This window comes from Sus scrofa, chromosome 8, assembly GCF_054392235.1.
Source record: "Sus scrofa isolate SSC_HxYL_T2T_F1_AM1 chromosome 8, Sscrofa_HxYL_maternal_Yorkshire_Landrace_v2.0, whole genome shotgun sequence".
NCBI classification, from domain to species: domain Eukaryota; kingdom Metazoa; phylum Chordata; class Mammalia; order Artiodactyla; family Suidae; genus Sus; species Sus scrofa.
In genome coordinates this window covers 145001421-145010523 of record NC_139390.1, presented here as the reverse complement: position 1 = coordinate 145010523, position 9103 = coordinate 145001421, and the positions used below count along the sequence as shown (strand labels likewise).

At 50.5% G+C, this 9103-nt stretch overlaps 1 long non-coding RNA gene across 2 annotated transcripts in view; it reads left to right on the top strand.

Moving 5' to 3' along the window:
* Positions 1-1829: 1829 nt before the first annotated feature.
* Positions 1830-9103, top strand: part of LOC102167132 (uncharacterized) — a 659279-nt gene continuing 652005 nt past the window's right edge. The window contains exon 1 of one of the 2 annotated variants that reach the window (XR_014813531.1): positions 1830-3517. This is a non-coding gene — a long non-coding RNA (uncharacterized LOC102167132). The remainder of the gene's footprint in view (positions 3518-9103) is intronic. The other variant, XR_014813530.1, reaches the window with a different exon arrangement.

Below are 9103 nucleotides of genomic sequence, written 5' to 3'. Positions count from 1 at the left end.
CAATATTTCTTCCTTTGAAAAGAAAGGAGCAGGGGAAACCATCCACCAACAAGAGGGAAAAGTCATAGACATTGTTTACCAAGTTTTGTTGCCTGTGCCTATGAACATAAACCATTGGCATTTGCGATGCCAGGTGAGCAATTAAGGATTTCCCTGGATGTATGGGACTTTGCCCTCACTGACTCATGTTTCTGGGTAGAGTCAGAAAGTATCGGATTTGAGAACCAATGGTTGGTGTAGCCACTCTTGCATCATAAACTCCATGGAAAGAGCTGAAGAGTTGTAATACAGTAGTGCCCACGGATGCGTTGTTTGGTTAAGCTCCCTGAGCTTTCCTAGAGCGTGGAACTCAGCACGAGGCAGTCTTCTACAGCAGTTAGAGGCAGAGCGCGCTCATGTCTTAGCTCCGCGGAGTTATCTTAATAAATTAATAAGCCAACTTCTCTGAATGTTAATTTTCTCAATAATAAAATTGGGTTGTGGATAAGATAAAAACAATACACTTGTGTTGTGAGGGTTACAATAGAGGATCCTTTGCATTCCACTAGCTGCTCCATTCACTGTTTCAAAATAGAAAGGGAAGTCTTTCCCAGTTAGCTGTTTGTAAATGCGAACTGGCCAAAGTAGAGACAGCTAATGGGACGGTACCATTGTTCTAAGTCTACGTGTCCTCTCAATTCCGCAGAGCAAGCGAGAATTTAAAATCTAGTATTTGGTTATTTAACTGTCTGGAGACAGTGGGTCACCGCAGGTTTTCAAGGCATTTTATGACAGGAGTACCTTCCTAGAACAAGCCGTTGATCCTATTGTAAAAATATCTTATGGGACGTTTGTGGGGCAGGAAGCAAAGGCAGTGGGCAACTTAGGTTGTGTTAAGGCTCAATAAAAATTATGGCAAAAGTGTTCACTGTTGATAAAGCCATTTCTTCTCAAAGGCAGCACTAGCCCGTAGAAATTTCTGTGATAATAGAAGAATTCTAGGGCGTTCCGTCGTGGTGCAGTGGTTAACAAATCCGACTAGGAACCATGAGGTTGCGGTTAGGTCCCTGGCCTTGCTCAGTGGATTAACAATCCGGCGTTGCCGTGAGCTGTGGTGTAGGTTGCAGATGCGGCTCGGATCCCACGTTGCTGTGGCTCTGGCGTAGGCCGGTGGTTACAGCTCCGATTCGACCCCTAGCCTGGGAACCTCCATATGCCGCGGGAGTGGCCCTAGAAATGGCAAAAAGACAAAAAAAAAAAAAAAAGAAAGAAAGAAAGAAAGAAAGAAGGAAAGAAAGAAAGAAAGAAAAAGAAAGGAAGGAAGAAAAGAATTCTATTTCTATGTATTCTAGGATAATAGCCAAAGCCACATGTGCCTACGGAGTGCTTTATATGTGTCTGGTGTGACGGAGGAATTGAATTATTTAATGTTTGTTTGAATAACCAAACATGGCTAATAGTTATTGTATTCACGGGCGCAGTTTTATGGTGACTGGGCCATAACTGGAGTGTTAATTATTCTGAAAGGGAAGCATCTCCTCGGTAACAGTTTTTAAGGCTCCGTGGTGTATGCCCTGTACCAAAGAGGACTGCCCGCTGGGTAGTGTGTGTGTGTGTGTGTGTGTACCTGTGGCATAATTCTTGGGACACGGTTTGCCAGCGTCGAGTCTGTTTAGCTCCGCAAATGTGTTTTTGGCTACACTGCTGTTCAGTGGGAGCGAGCCCTCACCTGACCAGGGCAGCTTGGCCGCGGAACCTTCCTTCTCCCCGCCCCCACCTCCAAGAGCTGTTCCAAACGCTGGGAAAAAATGTGGGCCATCTGTAGCTGCAGATGGGGATTTGTGGACGGTGTACAAGCTGCAGTCATGGAATCAGCAGAGATGCCCAAAATATGCCATCCCAGTTGACCAGTCAGAATGGTGAGGAGGACAGCATCGTGTTCGGCTGCTCGGTCTCGCGCACGTGCCCTGGTGCGCGGGCACCTCGCGGGGTCACAGCCTCGTTTCCATTCCTCCTTCTCTGCTGTGCCACTGCCCTCAGCGTCCACGGTCTGGGTCCAGGCGCGGGGGCAGTGCCCCTGCACGGCCAGCTGACGCAGCACACTGCCGGTGTCGTTTCCTCCCGCTTGATTGTTCCTGCACAAAACAGGTCGTGGGCGGGAGATCCTCCGGCGCGTCCGAGGCAGTGAGTGCTGTGCACAGTGGCTTCTGTGGCCTGAGTATGCTGGCGAAGTGACTTTTTTCTTATGCATCATCCTTGCGTTCCTCTCACGTGCAGCCTCGAACATACATCATCTTGCCACGTCAAGCTTAAAATCCCCCCGAGGTGAACAGATGAGACTGAATCTGCTGCGGAGGCCGCGGGCGACAGGCAGAGAGCAGCAGCAGGCCACGGGGCCACTGAAGGCAACGCGTGTATCTGGGAAGCCAGGAGCCGTTTCTCTCAGACCTAGACTCGTATCTGCCTCTAAGGTTTGACAGATTCATATACTGCATGTAAGACGGGTTATAATGATGTCGAGTGTGGGCCAGTTTGTGCCCATGAATCTGGAGAATGATCCAGAAGAGACGACCGGTGTGAAGAAAAGAAGCCGCGGCCATGGTCTCTCAGGTCTTTATGTGAGCGTGCCAGGCTCCCGGAGCCCGGCGGGGCATTTTAACTGGGAGAAAGGTGTGCTGTGTTTCACAGGGCTTGGCAGGAATGGGCTAGCAGAAGCTCAGCCAGTTTCTAGCACACGTGGTTAAGGACAGTTCTCAAAGGAGGGAGAATTTTTTCAGTGGATGAGTAACGATGACTGAGCAGTTTGGGTTTCATCAAGAGGGCTGGGAAGGAAGAGCCAGGGGCGAGGAGGCGCCTGTGCAGGAGGGTGAGGAGCCACAGCCGTAGGGACAAGGATATGCGAGGGCCACTGTGGGAAACTGGCAGCCCTACAGCATCTGTCCCACGTTATGCAATTAAACAGCTGGCGGGTGCTTTCTTTCAAGAAAGGGAAGTTAGGCTAACGAAGACCAGGCTTCTGTGGGTTTGTGTGGACTAAGACATGCCCATCTTGAAGTGGCATCTGAACCAGGCATTTTGGGGGCACAGTGGCTGTGGCCATGCCAGGTGGGAACACTTCCTCCCCACTCCTGTCTCGAGGAAGGAGCTTGATCAGAGGATCTGTGGATCTGTGCTGTCTCTCTTTGCCCCTGGAGAGGGAGAGCCAGACTCGAAAGGTGAGCTGGGAGGAAAAGCAGACAGTGCCCTTTCCCCCCCCCCGCCCCCGCATACCAGACCATCACAGCCGGTGCAATCCGGTCAGCTCCCCTCGCTTGGCAGTGAACGTGGCGGCGTAGCTCTGCGCTGTGCTGGTCCAGGTGCCCACGTCCAGCTGTGTGATTCTGATTGAGGGGTACCAGCCAGCTTTGCGGCTGAAAACCTCTGCCGGATTCTACCAGTAATGCCGTTGACGTCTGATTTCCATCTGTGAATTATGTTTCCACTAGTTCCAAACTCAGAAGAAGGGAGGCACGAGGGTTTAATTATCTACCTCCCAAAGGTAGGTCAGCAGGCCTGGGGATTCTTGGGATAAATTTCAAATGATACATTTTAAATAATACCATTGGTACATGGAGAAACTATATGTGGGTGTGATCTGGGCCACTTTCTGAGTTAGTTTCAAACCAGGTAATAGTGGCACCTTCGTCATCACGATTCTTCCTGAAGCACTTAGTGTCTGCCAGGCGGAGGCCTAAGCACCTTCCGTGGGTTGTCTCGGCTCTTAGAGCAAACCCGTTAGGTTTGCATGACCATCCGTCCTTTTTCAGGTGAGGTAACGGAGGGCTGGTGAGGCCGAGTAGCACGCTCAGGGTCACACTGCTGTCAGTGGTGGGGAACTGGCAGCCCTACAGCAGGCCGCACGGCTTCTCACACGCACGAGCTCCGCGTCTGTCCTCGGGCTGGGCCCCCTCACGCCCTCACGGTTCCTGGTGACTTGCACAAATGGCCGCTCTAGGGTCTGGCCTTGAAACCGCTCTCCCTTCCTCCTGATTCCCTAACACTTCGACTCTCTTTTGCTTTTGTCTTTCTCCGGTTCTGTATCTGGACCTGGATGGATGCCTCTGACCCCATTCTGGTTTGGTGATCCTCTGACCTCTGCTGGTCTCTCTTGATACCTCGGCTTTCCCATGCAGCGTTTCACTTTGCTCATTTCTTGACTTTGTGGTCCCACGTTACCATGGTTGTAAATATCGGATACATCTTCAGTTCCTCCGAACGCGGTCTCTTTCTCTCTCCCCGTGAGAGGAATATGATTCAGAGGGGTTGCAGGTTGGGATTTAGACAATAAAATCTTATATATGCAGTGCTCATAACAGCCACGCGAGCCCGTGGTCAGAAAAGAATTATTCCCCTGGAAGAGCCTTTCGGTATTTCCTTTCCTGCTGAGCGATGCCTTTCTGCCTTTTGGAGAAAAGTGCCCAGCAGAGGACCACAAGCCACTGTTACTGCACACGGAAGAGTGGCCGAGGTGAGGCTGAGATAATCTGGGCTCGGAGCCAGGTGGTGGGAGAACGGAGAGGACACCAGAAACCCAAGTGCAAGTGTAAGCAGATTGGGCACTGTGTCAGCGGGGCAGCTTTGCATGGTAAATGTGAGGTCGAAGCCAGCAGGGGTACGTGAAGAGGAAGGTGTGGGGATGTGGGCTGGGCCCCTTCCAAGGACTCTTGAAACCTCAGGCTCACTTTGTCTGAAGGCACAGCACTCTCACCGTGGAGCCTTGACAACCATCTTCTAGGTACCAGGACTCACTGCGGAGGTTAGTCCATTTTGCTCACCTGGGAAGTCTGTGCATCTGTGTCAAGTCTTTATTATGTGCAGAGCCCTTGTGGAGAGAAGACGATGTTCTAGTGAACAAACTTCGTATCTACAAGGGAAACAGTGAGATGAGCCGTCCTTGTGGGAAAGGCTGGGATTGTAGGACTCGCTGGAACAGTAGGGAGGGACATGCAGCCAGCTGTCCTTGAGAAGTCAAGTTCCGCTTGCTGTGTAGGCCATGTTATCTAGTCTTGGCTTTGCAGGATTAGTGGGAGTTAGCAGAGTCTGGGGGGAGCAGTAAGAGTATTCCAGGGGACATGCTAGAGAGCCTGAGGGCAAGAGAGCACAGCTCGCTGAAAATTACCCACGATGTGCAGAAGAGCAGACTCTGAGAGTGCGAGGTGGGCAGTACTGGGAATGACTCTGCAAAGGACAGCAGGGATCTGGTCAGCAGGGCTCGTATCTCCTGTGGAGGGTTCTGGAAGCCCCTGAAGGATTTTGCACAGGAGCATGACCTGGTCAGGTGTCTGTTTTAGAGAAGTTTCTGTAGCTGCTCCAAGAGCAGAGAGGAGAAATAGAAACTCAGACACAGGGCAAACCAGTGTGCAGGCTGTTGAACAGTCAAGATGAGATGTGACAGTGCTTTGAACGGGCGTGGTAGCTGCGTGAATAGAGGGTGGGTGGGCTGAGAACGTCCAGAAGGTATGATCTTCAGGATTCCATTGTTCCTTGGTGCAGGAGTGGAGGGCGAGGGCTGAGGAGGGATGGACTTGGTGGGTGGTACAGCCATCGACTGAGATGACGTGGGAGGAGAATGGGGCGCTGGGGTCCTCTGATGACTGTAGGTTTAGCCTGGGCCACGCTGCGCGTGAGGTGCCTGTGGGATAAGCAAGTGGCCTGTCCAGTGAACGGCTGGATATGAGGGTCTGGAAGGTGGATCTGGCTGGAGAAGGGGGAGTGGGTTCAGTCCAGAGCCTGCAGTGGAGGCCACAGGAGTGGGTGAGCTGGAGAGCTGCTCGTACGGAGGGACCAGACTAACTCGTAGTGCCTTTAGTCATGAAAAGTGATGGTGGCGGTTTGAAGAAAGCCTTAAAGTTTTCTGTGCTTTACTGCGAACAAAAGATGTCTGGACTCATTCCTTTATGCAGCTTCAAAAAATCAGCACATCCACCAATTTCCTTTATTGCCTATGGATGGCCGAGGTTGTGTTTTTCATTTGAATACTTTGAACATTCCTGTTCCAGGAAGAAGAACCTTTCAAATACAAGACAAACTACAGGCTTCTGTGAATAATCTTTCTGTTTTACCCTGATAAAGCAATGATTATTGGGTATTTATTGGCTCCACCATGGGTGCTCATGTAAGGACACTTAACAGGATGTAAATAATAAATAGACACACCTGTCATGGCAACTCACAATGAAGATTTGTCAGCAGGGAGCTAGAGAGGCATGCAGCAGGGCCCTATTTCTTACCCTCCTGGACGTCCCAGAGGCTAGCCTTGTCCCATCATTAAATGTGTTTCTGAGCAAGAGACAACATGCAGTGGGTGTGCTGGTAACTTAAACAGCTGAATTTCTGGGAAAAGAGAAAATTAAAAGCAAGCCTTGATTTGTAGCATTGCTGACTTCCGTGCCGCCAGTATTCCCGTGGTGGTCAGGAAGGACATGTGGAAGTTCCCGGGCCAGGGACTGAACCCACGCCACAGAGGTGACCCAAGCCACTACAGTGACACCACCAGATCCCTAGCCTGCTGTGCCGCAAGGGAACTCCATTTTGTTAGGGTTTTGACAAAAGATGTATCTTACATTTTCTACCAGCTATGTTGGGAGTGGTTCCCAGACAGGTGGAAGGTACTTCCACGAGTGTGTGTGTGAGGTCAAGGACGAGAGTGTGTGTGTGAGGTCACAGAGGACCAGCGTTGAGGGAGGAAGGGGGACAGATGGGAAGGATTCATCATAAAGATCAGGCGGCAGGAGGACACGGCGGGCTTTCCCATGGTTCGGTTCCCGGTGCCTCTGCTGCCCTGGGGGGCGGCTGCTGGGGTCGTGGCCCCTCTCCCAGGAGGGTTCCCAGGGGCGGCGCTGCGGAGGCTGCAGGACCACGGCTGCTGCTAGACTCCTGCCTGGGAAGGGGACTGGGGCTGGGACACAGCGCCCAGAGCACATGGCATCTGTCCAAACCGCTGCTGATTAACAAGTGTTTCGGGGAGCGCCCCATGTGGCTCAGTGGAAACGAATCTGATGCACATCCTCAAGGACGCAGGTTCGATTCCTGGCCTCGCTCAGTGGGTTAAGGATCCTGCATTGTTGTGAGCTGTGGTGTGGGTCACAGACGCGGCTCAGTTGCGGTGGCTGTGACGTAGGCCGGCAGCTGCAGCTCCGATTTGACCCTTGGCCTGGGAACTTCCATATGCCATGGCTGTGGCCCTAAAAATACCAAAAAAAAAAAAAAAAAAAAAAAATTCCCAGGGCTCTGCAATCAATGTTTCTTGCTGTTTTTGTTTTTTGTTTTTTGTTTTTTGAGTTATGAGTGAAATACCTCCATTAAAAAACAATAGTAGTGCTTTTTGAGGCTTCAGGCTTTGATATTCAGCATCTCAAGTTGTCTAGAATTCTCAAACGTTCCCTTCCTGGGTATGGAGGTTTGAATCCCATGAACAGCTACAAAATACCTCAAGCCAATCCACAACCCCCAGCAGTTAAAGAAAAAAACAAAAAAACAAAAAAAACTGTTTCAACTTGAAGGATGCTCAGGAAACAATTTTTTAAATTCTTATATCTAAGAGAAAAATCAAAAAAGCTTCTATTTAAAGTCTACTGAATGAACAGGTTGAGGAACTGAGTGGCTTTTTAGAACAAGCTTCAGTTTGAGATAATATTTAGAGCTTTACATTCATGTGCTTCGGGCAGCAATCCACATAAGGCTCTACTGAAACAATCTGGCTACAACCTACAAAAGCATTTTTTAAACAAACAAATGACAAGTCTTTTTTTTTGTTGTTTTTGGTCAGTGCAGTCTCAAGTACACATAAAGAAAAAAGAGAAAATAGTCATTGGCTTTGTTTAGTGAAAGATTCTTTGTGCCTGAAACGTTTTTCTTAAACATATTCTCCTTTATAGCCTAAATTCTCGAGGTAAGAGTTCTGGCCTGTTCAGGTCTGCGCGTTGAGTCCGGAGTGTCTGTTCATAGACATATGAATGTCTGAGTGTTTGAGACACAAGTCGACGCAGAACATAAACACGCTCGGGGCCACAGTTAGACGTTTAAACAGCATCCGAAGAGGGATGTCGCGGTTTCCCCTCTGCTTCCTCTCCTCCGGCTCCTCCGGCTCCTCCGGCTCCTCCGACCGCTTTCTCGGCACACCTCTCACCCTTTGCCGCCGGACCGGCCCTGCCCACCAAAGCCTCTGCACCTTCCTGCTTGTAATTTGTCGCTAATCAGCTGTCACTGTCACAGCCGTGATGAGAGGTTCATCTCTGGCTGAGGGTAATGGCCTTAAAAGTCACAGAGTCAATGTCAATGGGATCGCTCCAGTTCAATCACTGAGCTGAATGAGGGATGGCACCTGCTGACATTAGCACTCATTTTGAGCTCAAGCATCTGGGCCCCAGTAAATAACCATCAGTGGGTGGGTCTGGGGGACAGGTCATTAGCCCCACGAAAAATAAATATCGCTTCCCTTGATGGCTGCGAGTAATTTAGCTCAGACGAGGAAATTTCACCCTAGATTAAGTATGATGAGCCAATATCAGTCAGAGGAGGCCAAACAGTGAGAGCTTGATGAGATAGAGGGAAATTTATATTCAGCTGGCTGCATGTGAGATGAGCTCCAAGCAGCGACAAACCCTGCTGGCCCATCTTCCCGCGCATGCGCGGTGCGGCCCTAGCGCACGGCTTTGCCTTTTCTCCTTTCTTGTTTTCAGTGGAGATTGTCTACCTCACTAGACTGAGGTGAAGAGGGAGGACGGAACTCAGGTTTTCCCCGCTTGGCGTCTCTGATTTTTGCCCGCTAGCACGCAATGTCACAGCTTAGAACCTGCGCCAGCTCTCGGCTGGTGGAAGGGCTTTGCCAAGCCTGCCGGCTCTCACATGCAGCCCTCCCCTCCTGCGAGAGCAGACTCCGCTTTAATTGTTTTGGAGGCCCTGGAGGCGCCTTTCCAGCACCGGGAATAAGCTGGACAGGGAGGTAAAGTAGGCGAGGTCCCTCCTTTTTGATTCTTGGGAAGGAAAAGCCCCGCCCGCAATGCACAAGGTCATCTTTTTATTTGTTCCCTTGATGGGACCCGTCAGCGCCAGGAGGCGTGTTAATAGAAGGTCCTTGTTAGAA